The sequence below is a fragment of the Coturnix japonica genome, chromosome 4 (genome assembly GCF_054131305.1).
Source record: "Coturnix japonica strain WE chromosome 4, WE-NBRP24, whole genome shotgun sequence".
Lineage (NCBI taxonomy): Eukaryota > Metazoa > Chordata > Aves > Galliformes > Phasianidae > Coturnix > Coturnix japonica.
Window position 1 is genome coordinate 47771724 of NC_140666.1, and position 15913 is coordinate 47787636.

Here is a 15913-nt window from a genome sequence, read left to right on the forward strand (position 1 = left end):
ATCTTTTACCGCAGGTAGAACCAGCATTGGTACTTTATACTTGGCCCTGGTCGCTATACTTTTCAAACACTGATTTAAGCATGTGCTCTGCTAATGTCATAGTCTGCTATTATGTTGATCACACATTCTTTCACTTACCTTATGTTCTACAACAGATATACTATTTGTATTAAAAATATGCCATAAATAGAATTTTTGGTCCATGGGGCCGTACCTTTATCTACAACTATTCACTGAAAAGGAGGAAAATGAACTAGGGTAAGACATTACATGAAATTGATATACATTACTCAAAACAATGTACTTTAGTACACATTGTTATAGATTTACTTTCTGAATCAATTGCGCATCATGGTTGAAAGGAATGCTTACTTTTTTTTCTCTCCCAGTCTCTACTTTGTAGGACTTTCTATATTTATTACAATTGAAATGCTAGAATTTAGTCAATTCCTGCTTTTTTTTTCTTTTTTTTTTAAGCAGACTGAATCTATATCTTTCTCCTAATTTTCCTGTGTAATACATAAATAGAGAATACATTCAGTCGAGAGCCTCAAATTAAAAATTCACTCAATTCTGACATACCTTCCACAAAATAGTAGGTGGAATAATAATTATAAATATATATATATATATATAATATAAAATATAAATATAAATAAATAAAATATAAATAAAAATATAACTATATATAATAATAATAATTAGCAAGGCATTAATTAGAGTTTGTGTAGTGTAAAGGCTACGTCAAGGCTTGAAGCAGTGATTAAGCACCTGGTGGGAAGGCAGGGCCAATGTGTGGGAGCTCAGGTGCAGGCTGATGGGGTTCCAGACCTCATTTAAGGGTTGGCAGGAGAGGTGAGGGTGTCTTGCTGGAGAGTAAGTAAAATAATAATTGAGCGAATTGACTCAATCTGTTTTCTGATGTAAACTGTCTGCTATGTTCTCTGACTTTTGAAGTAAATAGTAAGTTATGGTGCTTCTATTTTTTAAAATTGCAGAATTCAATGGTGCCATTGTGTCAAAACGTTTGCTGTTGGGTAAGCAGTAAAGAGGTGATGAAGCAGTACAGTACCTGATTTGGGAATGCAGAGGTATAGGCAGAGAAATTATCTTTGGAGATGTGAGTTTTTTTAAAAGAGTAAATGAAAGGTTACACTTGTTCATGGCAAAATATCTATCTTTCCTGTATGAAGCTGAACTTAAATATGGCTCCTAATTGAACAACTTGGTTTTTAATACCTTGGCAGGGAAAAAAAGCAAGAATTAATTGCCATACAATTGAATTAATTGAGTGTGTATGAGAGAATTGTGAAATAATTGTGTCTCTGTAGTGCACGTTCTGACCTGAAATGCTAATGATGACAATATTTTGTTTCTTTCACTTTTTTTTTTTTGTTTTTTTTCAGGAGCACTTCTTTCCATCTTTGCAAATAACTGGAAATGACTTTTCCAGGTCACGCTTGCAATATTTCTCTGTCCTGAGGTGAGGATTGACTATTATTGGCATTGCTCATAAGCTTTAGCCAAAAGTGCCACAGTAGTGCTGTGATTTCTTGACTGTCATTTCAGAGTTTCATCATCACACACTTGAAAATGTGCTCTGGCCTTTGCTATTATAGCATTTCCCATTCTTTGTTGCAGGAAGCATTCTATTTACAATTTTATATTATTATAACTCCTATGAATACAGATAGCTTATAATACAACAATTTTACTGTTTTAAATAATATTTACATGTTATATAGCCACTAGGAGAATCACATGAAATATCCTTTCTACAGATGTTGACCAGAGGCCCTCTTGTATTTAGTCCTTGTTATGCTGTAGGAGTCTTGCTTTTTTTGAGCTATGTTATTGTGATAAGAATAGGAAAAATCTTGCAGTTCACAGGATCCCTTATGGTATCAGTAATTGCCATGCTGCAATACTCCATTACTGCTGGAGTAACTTCCTTAGTGAACTATTGAAGGAAAGACTATGGCCAGCAATTTGTTATGAATTAATGAGGCGGGAATAAAAATGCACTGAAATACATATAAATATAAACATAAACGAAACACAAATTACAGCTAATAAAAGACCAGAATAAAAATATAGTAACATTTCCTTGTAAGTCAGCTACTGCTAGTTGGGTAACTGCTGCCCCTGGGTAAACTGACATTTTCATATGCACTAATTAGCAAAGAGGTCAAATAAAAATTCAGTTTAAAAAATTTCATTTGTGGTTTTTTTAGTCTCTATGTAGGAAATAACTGAAAATAACCTCTGGAATAACCGATAAAATAAAACAGTAGGTGTTCTGTTTCTCCATAGCAGGCTTATTATCTATCTAACTAACTGAATGAGTTGAGGGGAAAAAATGTAGAATTTTTTTTTTTTTTTTTTTTTTTTAATGCAGGCTGAAAAGTAGTTGTATGCTGAAGTATCAGACATCGTTGCCATGTATACAGACACATGGTTTTAGATCTAATGAAAGTCTGATGCGTGGAACAGCAGTGCCAAGGCTGCGCTGATGAACTAAGCCTAATGTCTCTTCCACTTGCTAGGCATGCCTGAGAAGCTGTGCACTCATGTTGGCAACAGCAGTAAGCTCTTTGCTAATTAGTGCATATAGAAATATCCAATTATATAGGAGCAGTAGTGATTTGAATAAAAATAACTGAACTACCAGAAGATAGAATCTGTGGTTCCTAACCAGCAACAACCTTGATTCTTGATTTCATTGTGAAAATCCCCAGCTAATATAACTTTTATCTCTGAAAAAATGGAAGAATAAATGGTAGAATACTTAACAGTAGTACTGACCAGTCTTGGAACTGGTGTCTGCAAGTTCTTGTAGGATTATTGTAAACCTCCACAGAAAACTGCAAAATTGTTCCTTGATTTAACTTAATGAGAATCTGACAGAGCATCTGAATCCCTTGCTTCTTCAGCTTCCTTTGCTCTTCAATGAGTTGCAGCTCTCTCCTATACTGAAGGAGAGCAGAAGTAACCACAGAAAGATTTTTGCTTCTTGCACCTTCCTCAGAGTTAATTTGCCCTGGCCAGCACTGTGACAAGAAAGATGTTAAATGTCTCCCTCAACTTCCCTGTCACAGGATTGAAGTCACAGATCTCTGTAACAGTGTATTGCAAGCACATGTGTAAGCAATCCTGCTCAGCTGATGTAGAGAGGTGCAAGTCTGGCTGGGTCAGAATGTGTCATTCAATCTGTCAGTAAGGCAGGTTGTTAGTTAGGGTAGAAAGGTTTGGTAGCAGTTGGACTTGATGATGAAGGTCTTTTCCAACCTGAGCAATTCTATGATTCTATTATGATAAGAGGAGAAAGAAGGAAAAAGGGGAGGGGAAAAAAACCCTGTCACAAACCCACAGCATATTCCTAATACAACAGTTTGAATAATATTTCAAAGTTTCAACCATGAACTTACAATTGCAGAAGTGTATTCACATAAATTGTATGAATCACTTCAGCTAAATCCCAGGGCTGCTAAGATAGAAAAAGCTGCTAATCAGTAAGCCACAAAGTTCTGCATAATTTGTTTAGAGGAATACCCTACTCTCAAAATACACTTAAAAGATATGCTTCATTGTCAAATGTTCACTTAAATGATGACAAGATATGTTATAGTTTCTAGCGAAAATAAAATCATATACACATAATTGCATGCAATATTTATTTGCAATTTAGTATGCATATAACCTTGTCATTTAAAGATTAAGTGCTTTCTGTTCAATAATTTTTACTACTTAACTATCTCCATTAGTTTTGTATAGATGGACTTGCTACTTGCTTTCTGGTGCATGGTGATGTACTTTTACATATACAGAGTGTTATTACAGTGTGCTGTTTCAAGTTACAAAGTTTTCATGAGGATGAAATTGGCAGGATGGTTTTCCATATAAAAGCTACAAACAAAAAGCAATTTTAACTCCAATAAAATCAGAAAGTCAGGTTTTTCTCAGTAGGAGCTAATAAAGGATTTTATATCATTATATGATGCTAGATGATGTTGTGTTCTGTAAATAAGTGAAGAAAATATATTTTAGAAATGCTTGCACAATTTTTATATACGTATGATGATATTTTTCATTTTAGTCTCTGTGAAGAATTAATCTCAGGCAAGACCAGAAATAATATAAAACTGCCTTTTAATACTTTTGAAATACCCTGAGACAATCCTAGTGACATTTTTTTCCAGAAATAAAGGCAGTTCTTAGGCTGATAAAAAGTCCAATCTGCAAGATAAGTAAACCAAGTTCATTTTATCCCCTTGTGAAGTTAGGTGCATTTTCTTAGTAAATAGTTGCAAGTATGGATTATAGAGCAGAAACGTGATAAACGCAATATCTGGATTTTTTTTGAGTAGTGCTTAAAGCAAACGTGCTTATTTTTCCTTTCTGTTTCAAGGCATTCATACATATATCCACACATATGTGAATGTAATTTTTGGTAGCCAAAATAAGATATCAGGCATGAATCCTTTAATGTCATGCTGTGTCGCATGCACCAGGAAAGAGGACTTTTTTTTATTTGTCTTTTGTACTTTCAGATCCTGTTGCTCTATGTTAGGATTATTAATGCTTTGTCAACCATATTCAAGGCATTCACGTTACTCCTGCCCTTGTTTTGGCTTGTCATTTTCAGAAAATCTAAAAAGTTGAGATTTAAGTAGTTTATTTTTTGTATCTAAAAAGAGCTGGTATTTATTTTACATGTTACGCAGAGGCCAAAATCTTTGCTTTCCTGAAGTCTGTAGAAAAATGATGACTCAAGCCAAGATTTTCTGAGGAAATCTTAATGACAGCTGATCTGTTTTACAAATGTTTTACAATATGTTTTCCAGGTACAATCTGGTCCACTCAGTCATCTTAATGGAAATGCAATTATTTATTCCACCTTCAAGATATTTTTATAAGCATGTTAGTACTTCCAAATCTAAATGACAACCAAGTTGGCATTTGTTGTTTCCCAGTACTACGGTCCTAGAGCTACAGTCAGCTTTGCAAATGTAGAATTATCTTACAGAAAGTAAACTGACACATCCCAAATTTATTTTTTACTCACTGTGCTAACATTTATAAGCAAAAATACTGTGATAAAAACTGCAGTGCTAGTAGCCATCGTAATTTTTTTTCAGCATCCCCTGAACTTCTCTGTTGTATCTAATAGTGAAGCCAGAAAAGCTGAAATGTTTCTCGCACTGCTACCACGCGACCTCATGAGGGAGGGGCACTTGGCTTCTAAGCATTAGCTTCTAAAGTACAGAAGATTAAGCAACTTCTGGAAGTTGAGGTTTTTATTCTTGCTTTGAAAAAAAAGAAAGTTGGCTACAGGAGTACTCTGTTAATTAGTTACTGCCTTGCAGGCAAGCTCATCTGCTGAAGTTTGCCAGGCCTCTGAAGTATATTTTCATTTGTCCATTCTGCAAGCTGAAATGATTTCTCAAACAGGAAAGATAAACAAGAGAGCATTACCATTGTTGAAAAGTCCAGCACAAAAATACTTCAGCTGACAATCCTATTACTTAATATTGCTTTTGCCACCATTTTGATTCTTTTAAGTGTGCTGTACTTGATGTATTTGTTGAAATCAGCAGTATGAAAAATATTTTGCTTACTGATGTTTTCCATTCATAATACAAAATATATGCATGAATTGGAAGGTGGTTAATCTAATGTAGGAGGAAAAAAAAACGATAATACAAGGGTCATCACTTTAAATTGTCTTTCCCAGAGTTAACTGAAATATATTGCATATCATATTGGACATTTATATTTAATGTAAATAAATTGTGGCTGTAAGCCCCTCAGGTTTTAGTCAATCATCAGTAAGATACAGATTTATTTATTAGGATTTAAATAAGATAATGCTAAGATCATCCAATTAAAATCTTAAAAACCTTAGAATCTTTTATATACATTTAATTTTTAAGCAGCTCTCCAACATCTTACAAGGAAGATTAAACAAGATAAGCAACTGTTGTTTCATACTGGAAGTTGAGGTAGGCAATAATGTGAATTTATTGGAAAAGCTTATGTTAATTTTCAGTAATTGCCACTGAAGTTATGTGGAGACTGTAATATATGATATAGTAAACATAATTTTGGGAAATTTGATTTGTGGTAGGAAAGGGGAAAAAAAATAAAACAACAACCTGATCAATCCTGACAGAATGGACAGTGTTGTTCACGTGTGGTAGTGAAAATTACCTCTAATGCACCCATAATAGAAGGCCACAAAAGAAGTGGTGTTTTTGACACTTGTAGTTCAAGACTTGTTCCATTATAAGCCTAGCATTAGAAAGCATTTCATTTTCATGCTTGGTACAAATTACTCAGTCCTCTGATCCTTGGAGGAAAGAATTTCTGTTTATTGAGGTGAAACGTCCAAGAGAAATTGCATGGGTAAGCTTAAAGTAGACTTGTTGAATGTACTGGAAGTTTTAGGAATATCACACTGACTAATATCTCTGGGGAAGGAATGGGATTTGGAGATAATGTTCACTTGTTCACTTTTCTTTGGAAGTGCTGTCACTCTCTCCCCGGGGGTGGAGAGAGCCATCCTTATGATGTGCTCCACATATGTCTTCACTTGGGAAATAAAACAGAGGAAAGGATAAGTTCTTCCTGGTCATGTCTGAGTATGGACAATGCTTTGTTTCCACACATCTGAAAAGGAGTTCTAAGAAAATGGGTAAAGAATGAACAGCTAGTTATCCGACCTGAAAGCCTTCCTGAGGCATAGTATAGGATGAATGAGAACTGAGGGCAATCAGAGAGCAAAGAAAGCAAGGACAGTTCACTTGAGTGTATATGGCAACAAGCAGGCATGTTCAGCTGAGCGGATATGACCAGACATTTACAGCAAGGGGCAATAACAATCAGCATGCTTACAGATATTTGTAAATCTTAGAAGTTGTATATAATAAGACTAATATTATATATGTACGTATAATAACAAAAATAATGACAAATAATATACAAAAGTATAGTATGCAAACATAAAAGCAATAACTTTAATAGAAAAGGGAAATAAAGCAGAGCTGTATATTACTCCATACTTAAACTACTGAAAACCTTATGATATGAAATAATGTTTAGTTCTCATGATAAAATATAAGCTATGAAAGTTGATAATTTAGTCAGTGAAGAACTTAACTGACACTTTGAAAAATAATTCCTTACTTCAGTGTCTGGTATCTTTAATTTCAGTTTCAAGACAGCTTTTCATTGATCGTTTAATGTTTGCCACCAAATGTTTTAATCAGCAACTTAGTTTCAAAACAGAGCATTTCACACCTAGAAGAAGAGACAGGAACTTTGTTTTAGATATATTTTCTGGTAATACTTGTTTGTTTATTCTAGAGTTGTCCAGGAATTTATTTACAGGTATAATGGTACTGAGATAAAATACTGAAGCTTTTTTTGCCTAGAAAACCATAGAATTGTTAAGGTTGGAAAAGACCACAAGATCATTTAGCCCAACCATCCACCTATCACTAATACTTCCCTACCAAACCATGTCCTTAAGTGTAACATCTACTCTTTCCTTAAACACTTCCAGGGATAGTGACTCCACTACCTCCTTAATTAACCTGTTCCAATGCATAACCACTCTTTCTGAGAAGAAATTCTTCCTAATAGCCAACCTGAACCTCCCCTGGTGCAACCTGAAGCCATTCCATCTTGTCCAATTACTAGTTACATGGGAGAAGAAGCTGACCACTCACCTCACACAACCTCCTTTTAGGTAGTTTTAGAAAGCAAGAATGTCTCCCCTGAGTCTCCTCTTTTCCAGACTAAACAATTCATATTCCTTCAGTCATTTCCTGTAAGTCTTATGAAAGGTCTGTGCTCCAGACTCTTCACCAGCTTCATTGCTCTTCTCTGGATATGCTCCGTTATTCTTCATCTGAAAATGCTTAATGACAAAAGGGTTACATTAAATCCTTTTCTGTAGAGTGAGGATACACAACTGTATCTAAAAATAACCCCTAGTTCAGCTTGTGGGGACAGGAGCAGAAGGGAGAGCTGGTCAATCCAAAAATAGTATCCTCATATCTACAAATTTACAGCAAAAACACACTTATTGACAAACTTGTCAAGGACAGCATACCTTTTTCTACAAAATATTTGACTGTTACATGAATAGTAAAAACTGCTTTTTCAGTGTGTAGGTATTTCTGATTTCTAAAACAGCCACAGAATGTGCTTTCTTTTGCTAACATTTAATAGGTGGTCTGCTTTCTGTTGGCACTGGTATTGCGGATAACCTCCTGCTGTCCCAGGGAAATCGCGTGTTAAGTGGTATTACCCGTACGAATTGGGAGTGTGACTATACAAGCAGTATATCTGCATGCCTACAAAAATTATTTTACAGTGTTTTCATCTGCAAGCTATTGGTGCTTTCAGTCACGGAGGATGTTTCTGCTCTTATTGTGCAATGACACATCAGGCTGGGCATGTAAAGTAATGCAGGGTGACTGATACAAGCTGATGTTACACTTCACAGCACAACGCTTCATAATACGTTATGTCAATGGAAGTGTTTTTAAAAGAAAATATCCAGGAAAATAGGAAAATCTATCTAATAAATATCTTTACTAACTAATAAAAGAAATAATAACCTTCCTACCCATCTCCCTCAAAAAAGAAAAGAAACAAAGAGAAGAAAATGATTTTGTTTGACACCCAAAAATTAATTCTAAAGGATCAATAACAGTAATAAGAGTAGCTCATTTTATAATATGCATACAGGTAAAGAATGTGAAATTATCTTGTTTTATTTGGTCTGTTGTTTTGTTGTTTCTTTTTACAGAGTAAAAATTACTTCACATTTGAGATCTTTCGATCCCGTATATTTTTAGAGGTTAAAGTAGCGTATTTTAATGTACTTCAAGGTTTCTTAGCTTATAAGGCAACATGTTTTCAAAATCTGAAACAGAAATACTAATCATACTGAATTTTCTACTCTATTACTCATTTTAAGATCACGTAACAAAATCTTATTCCTGAGTTCATTGTGGGTTGCTTTTTTTTTCTCTTTTTTTCTTTTGATGTTGAACTTCTATGTCTGTTTTTGAAGGTATATTTTTATTTGGTTTATAAAGCCAGTTTTTCTTGAAGATTACTTTGTTACGTAGAAACTGGTGTAGTGATTTCTCCCTTATTATTGCAGACTTCTTGCAGTATCTCCCTGTGAGTACTCCTAAAAAGAAATTTTTCCATCTTTCTCCCTAATTCAGTTTTCCTATATCAAACTGTTTCATTCAATTGCTGCTATTGTGCATTCTAACTGAGCACGTAAGCATTATGTGCTCCTCAGAGTTTTGCAGCCTGTGCTCAGAGAGCCATGCAGCCTGTCCTGTAGTTGGTGGAATATTCACATAGCTCAGTGACTATTCTGGATTCCTCTGAACTGATGATGCTCTCAGCATTTTTTAATGTGCATCTTTTTCAGTGCCCATAGTCTGAACCAGTGTTAAATTGGTTGGATGGTATCCCAGAAATTTCTAGCTTTAATGATATGTTACATAACAGCAAGTTCACTTCTACCACAGAACACCACGTGATGGTCTCATGCAGCCATGTATGCAGGAATAAACTGAAGCTCAATGTTGAGAGCAAGACTAAGGCTGAGGCCAGCGCAGCTCCAGCCTGCCACGCTCTGGCTCACTTTGGGAAGCACAAAGCTCTGCAGTGCACATCTGGCTGCAAGGAGGCACAGTGCTGGAGCTACAATTTCCAGAGGGAATATCAAATGGGTGCCATCAGCTTCTGCACGGGCTGAGTGTGAAGCCTAAAGGGTTGGAGGGAGTCAAAGCCTTGTATTCCAACGTAGTGCTGTGTGCCAAACACACTCAGAGGAGCATTGCTTGTGCAGAAGTTCGATAAATCTCAATGTGCAACTTTTTGTGTACTTAAAACAAATGCTCACTCTAAGAGAAAAGGACAAGAAAACGTCTGCAGTCAGCAAGTAATAAGAACTGTTGTTAGGCTTCAATCTTCAGATGTTAGAATTGAGGTCTTCCTAACAAATGTGCTTGCAATTAATAATAATTATAAAATACCCAGCAACAACGTAAAACATTCTAACAAGGGAAGAAAATTTCTTAAGTTATTTTGTCCTGAAGGTGAGTAACCTTGCTTGATTAATCAATTTTATATCACCTTCCAGAAATGAAACAAGAAGTTCAGAAATTCCCAAAGTTTTAGCAGTTAGAATAAAAATGGAAGAATTAATAATGGGAAGTGTTTGCTTCTATTTGATTCAGTGAGAAAAGTAACTTTCCCTCTCCCTATAAGAGTCAGATTGTTATTTTGTTGAAATAATTATTTTATTCCCCAAAGGACAAATTGGCTGAAGATTAATTTGACACTAACAGTGGGGCGCTTAGCTAGGCTGCCCCTTTACCAGCTCATCTCATCTATCCAGGGATCATTTGTTCTATCCAGGTCATGTTGCACTCTTTACAGAAAAATTTGTTCTTAACACCCACCTCTGCAATTTTTCTTTAATCCCATTATAGAAGAAGGTGTGACCATCTGAGAGCTAAAACACTGAAGAATGGGGAGCGCCTTCCCATAATACTGGAGATCCAATCCCACTATACTCATACAAGCAAGGTAAGATAGCAAAAACTCCTAACTTACATAATTAGCAATTCCAGGTAATAAGGTATTCTACTGCGTTTTATGAACTGGGTGTGTGATAGTTTACAACAGTTTAAATTCCATAAATAGTAATTAAATTGCTAGAGAGATGTCAAAACACAAAAGGCTGCCTAAAATCGGTGTCTCTTTAAGAGAGAAGTTTCTCCTGAGTTTTAAAAGTTCAGCAAAGCTCACAGCCTTCTGAGCTACCCCAAAGAGGAAAAAAATCAGCCAAAGATGACTTTTTCCAAAGTCACATTCAACAGTTTGTAAATCCTGCCTTTGGTATAAGAGAGACAGGATGCTTCATTGCAACTTCCCATCATATTGGTGTGATAACAGATAATCCCCCTAAAGCCTACAAAACATGTATGTTTAAGGACAGAGGGTTCCCTTCCTGCAGAAGCATTTCTCACCGCTGCTGCTGCTGGGCAAAATAAATGAATATGATTGATTATGACTTTGATACACCTGAGGAACAGGGAAAATTCAGTAAACAGCTCTGTGTTTCTGTATGTCAAAAGGATAGAAGTAACTTGCCTAATATGTCCTATTTCACAGCCACACAACGTGGACTGCAGTCACAGTTTTTGACCTCTATAGAATGAACATTAGTTTCCTACACTCTTCACAGCAAGTTTCTTAAGGAAATGATACTTTCCAAAGCTGCAGTTCATACATTTCCAGAAATCCAGGTATTAAAGTTATTCAAGCATCTTCTGCAAAATATTCTTATCTTCATTGCACAGACATTTTGCAACATGCTGATCTTACTAATCAGGTGTCACTATTAGGCTGATTTGTTGTTATTGTGGACATCATCGAGTTTCAGCTTCTCCAGATGGTGAAGTATTACTGATCACATTTGCACTTTATTTTTGTAATTATTTTCTGTTAATCTGAAATGTGAAGTTAACAGTAAGGAAAAGCTGACCTCCAACTCTCTGCCTGATTGCTTTTATTCTTCTGAACTTTCCCTGAAAATACTCGTTTTATATTATTATTATTATTTTGTTTCCTGATGAAAATAGCCATACAAGTACTTTGAAGCCCAACATATTCAGTAACAGTATTTGGTATTTGGCTAGCATTTCTCTCTTTTTGTCTACACTGCAGATATCTATGTTTGTGTTAATCAGCTTTTTCCACCAGTGAAGAGAAATGGGCAGTTCCAGAGATCAAATTATCTCACCTGTTTTAGGTATGTGCTTTACACTTGATGTTTCTCATTGCTTCTTGCTGTTTCTTTCCAAGAATTAAGGGAGTTCAAATACCAGCATGTGTGACTTTTTCTGATTGGATGAATAGGGCTTCTGATCTGACACACCTGTTCCAGTATCCTGGTAAGAGTCCCAGATGCAGACTCAACATCGAACTTCAGAAAGATCCACACTGGGAAGCACATGAACACACATGCAACACGGTGCATTTGCTTCAGAAGAGACCTTGGGTAAGTTAAACCACTTTACTACACGCACCTATTGGGACTGAAATATTGCCTAGGTATTACTGTAATATCTATGTCTCAGAAAAGGCAAAGGAAGAACTAAAACAGGCTGTATTCCAGCAGCTATGCAGGGGTCTGTAACTCTGCACGCAGCTGGAGGCCTGCAGAGAACAGATGCACACTGTGTTACAAGTGCCAGCTCCAAAAGCTACATGCTGTAGTACAGAGGAGCTCGTAGTCAGCTAAGTGCATTCATACAGAACATTTCACATGAATTTTAGTTGATACTCAAAGGCTGAGTAACATTAAACCAACATCAACACCGTCTAAAGTTTACAGCCTTTGTTATTACAAATCTTTTGCAGTAAGCTTGGAGTTCTCTGGGGGTGAGGGTGGTAGAGGTAAGAGCAAGTGTTGTAACATGAGATCTGACATCATCTGATTTATTCGTTGTCTTTCATGGTGGAATATGTTACCTACTTGATTCATCTTTTAAAAATTAAATTATTATAACTGAATTATTATAACTTGGCCATAGCCACAAAAGGAATCATCTTGGAATGGACTAGAGAAGCAGTGCACTTGAATTTGTAGAATCAGGGTATATTAGAATAGAACCACAGAATGGTTTGAGTTGGAAGGAGTTATGAGGACAGGCTGAGGGAGTTATGAGGACAGGCTGAGGGAGTTGGGTTTGTTCAGCCTGGAGAAGAGAAGGTTGCGAGGTGACCTCATTGCAGCCTTTCAATACCTGAAGGGAACTTACTCCCAGGAGGGGAGTAAACTCTTCGAAAGGGCTGATAATAGCAGGACTAGGGGAAATGGTTTTAAGTTGAAGGAGGGAAGATTTAGGTTGGATGTTAGGGGAAAGTTCTTTACTAGAAGAGTGGTTAGGCCCTGGAACAGGCTGCCCAGTGAGGTTGTGGATGCCCCGTCCTTGGAGGTGTTCAAGACCAGGTTGGACAGGGCCCTGGGCAACCTGATCTAGTAAATGTGTATGTTTGGTGGCCCTGCTAGGCAGGGGGGTTGGAACTACATGATCCTTGAGGTCCCTTCCAACCCGGGTCATTCTGTGATTCTGTGATTCTGTGGAAGGGACTTTAGGGGATCTTTATGCAAATTCTTTAGAAATTGTGTATTTTTCTTCTCTTAGGTCTCGGAAGAAGGAAGCATCTGTACTTCCATGCATTGAAGAATGACACTATGACCTGCTTTTCGCTGTGTTCTTCATTTTGACATAGGACATGCTTACTTCAGTGCCAAGAGGTATCATATGCTGTTAGATATGGTCATAATGAATCAGCCATTTAAGTACCATAGCTAAGCCTAGTAGAAAGCACTGATAAACATATAACTAACACTAGTTAAAATAATTTGAATTGCTTTTATCTATTGTTTTCATTTGCCTAAAAGAATCTCCATTGATATGCTTTCAGTATGCTAATTTTCATATGTGGAATGTCTGATCAATCTAATCCATCCTTTCCAGATAATATTCTTCTGTAAGGGAAACTTATAGTTTATCCTTATGCTTCTATTCTAGACCTTTTCTGGAAATTATTTGAAAGCTAGAACAATGGCAGTTATATCTCAGTTATATCAGTTATATAATGACATGATTTTTTTTTTTTCCTTTAAATTGTGATAAAGGAGGCATCTATTATTTTATCTTTTATTTCGGAAAAAGAAGCTTCGTTCAGAGATTTCTATAGGCCCTCTGCAAGATAAAGCATCAATAATATTCGTTTTGATTATTATATCTTGACCAGCTAGAACGTGAAGCAATGCTTCATAATACTTTATAGAAGCCATACACAGTTAGTTTGTATTTTTGTTATTGGTCTCCTGTGTTTGCATCTACTATTTTCTTTCAAACCTTTTAGAGTTGTTTTGCTAGAGTGGGACTCTGTACTAGCAGTGTGACATATCAAACTGCAGTGTTATCTAAGAGGAGCAAGTGTCTCTAATTCTTAGGAAATTTCTCATAAGACAAAAAAAAAAGGCATTTATGAAAAAGTGTTTTTTGAAAATGGATATGAATGGGAGAAACCATTTAGGAAGGAGGAACTGAGACATTAATTCCCTAGGTACTAGGTACAATAATTTGTCTTAAATAGGTAAACTAGTACATTACTCATACTCTACTTTTAATGGAAAACTAAATATGAATTTTTGGCTGGGGTATTTCAAGAAAGCTTTCTGAACAGTCTGTATTCAACTGTGACTACACAATGATGTTGAAAACTGAATTGTTAATACAGTAAAGCTGTGAATGAACTCATCCCTTCGTCCTCCATCCCGTCCTTCCCCCAGTGCATATACTAATCTCAGAGCTCTTCTTTTGCCTTTACTGAAAGCAGAAAAAGGGACTCTCAGAGAGCTCTTCTAGACAGTGAGGGTACTGTAGCACATGAAGGAGTGATGTGAATGCTGAACTTTGGTGTAACTGAGGCTTGGGAAGTTGCCTGAGGCTGTACAACAGCAGCAGCAGTAGGCCAGAAAGCCGCAAGTGGGTTGTTACCAGGAGGATAAAGAGCCAGCTAAATCTCTCAGAGAGCTGAAAAATATCTGGAATAGGAGGAAAAGTGGTTTGTAAGGTGTTGGCTGCAGACAATGTTGCTGGTCTGTTTTTAACTTAATTATAACATGTAATTATGCTCAAGGAACCTTGAAACTTGCATTTTTAAAGCTTGACGTTGTAGAGCCTTACAGAGAGCTTGAGCTTGGTTCTTGACAAGCCAGGAGTTTCCTCGAGCTTGTACCAGAGACAGTGAGGCTTCAGGAAAGCTTTCTACATGTTTTACTCTCTCCATCTTGTTTTAACTGAAATATATCTTAGTTCTTACTAAACATGGCTATGCTAGCCTTGCCTAGGCCAAACGCTCATGCTCCAGTTTTTTCACGTCAGCTAGTTTCCCTGTATTTATTTACTAAGTTTTTTAATAGTCACTCCTTAAGTTGTGATAATTTGAAAATCTTATGGACTTTGAACTTTGGTTGAAAGGACGCTTCTACTAGTACAGCCTCGTTGTTTGTAGGAAGCCAAATCTGAAGGCAGAAAATGTGATTCAAGTTTATGCACAAAATCCTACTAAAATTACTTAAATGTTAGTGCTTTTCCTCAAATGCTACTGTTTTTGTTGTTTTCAACAAACCTGCATTTGAAAATAAGAGTAAAAATAAGAGATGACTTAGGATACGTTTTTAGGTGAACAAAAATCCTGCTTTGGAATTTGTACACATGTGCTATCCTTCCATCTAGCTTTTATGGAAATGAAGAATATATCTATATAAGAAAATCACAGTGCAAGTTCCCAGCCATTACCTCACTCACCTGGGAATGAGAAATATCTCAGCTGCAACTAATGACATAAATAGGGTGGAAATGGGGACTACTCTACCACTTTACAGCAGAGTATGAGGTAAGAGTTTACAATGTAAGCATATGTGTTCACAATCAAAATGAAGAAATTCATAAGAAATAAATCTGTCCTGATAAAAATAGTACTGATATCATGTCAGTTGTCATTTCCGTAATTGAGTCTTGCTTAACAGATGTTTTATGAAATTTGCATAGTGATGCTGATGTTGCTTGAAGCTCTCCCTGCAACATATGTTGCTGTAGGTTTTTTTAGTTCAGTTATTACTGTACACACAGATGAATACAGAAGAGTGTTCCTAATTCTTTTCACTTTATTTGCTGATGTTAAATCAACAGGCAAAATGATAAATCAGATCTTGTGTTCCAAAAATCAGTTTTGCTGTTTCCATCATATTAAGTCATACTTCTAGAAAGTTTCTAGACTCATTTAG

General features: G+C 36.1%; 2 long non-coding RNA genes across 2 annotated transcripts; both read left to right on the top strand.

Moving 5' to 3' along the window:
- Positions 1-951: 951 nt before the first annotated feature.
- LOC146761062 (uncharacterized) lies at positions 952-11855 on the top strand. Its single transcript, XR_014945349.1, has 3 exons — positions 952-1483; positions 10530-10626; positions 11770-11855. It is a non-coding gene; the product is annotated as an uncharacterized LOC146761062 (long non-coding RNA).
- On the top strand, positions 11852-15567 carry LOC146761063 (uncharacterized). Its single transcript, XR_014945348.1, has 3 exons — positions 11852-12103; positions 13254-13366; positions 15363-15567. It is a non-coding gene; the product is annotated as an uncharacterized LOC146761063 (long non-coding RNA).
- The last annotated feature ends 346 nt before the right edge of the window (positions 15568-15913 follow it).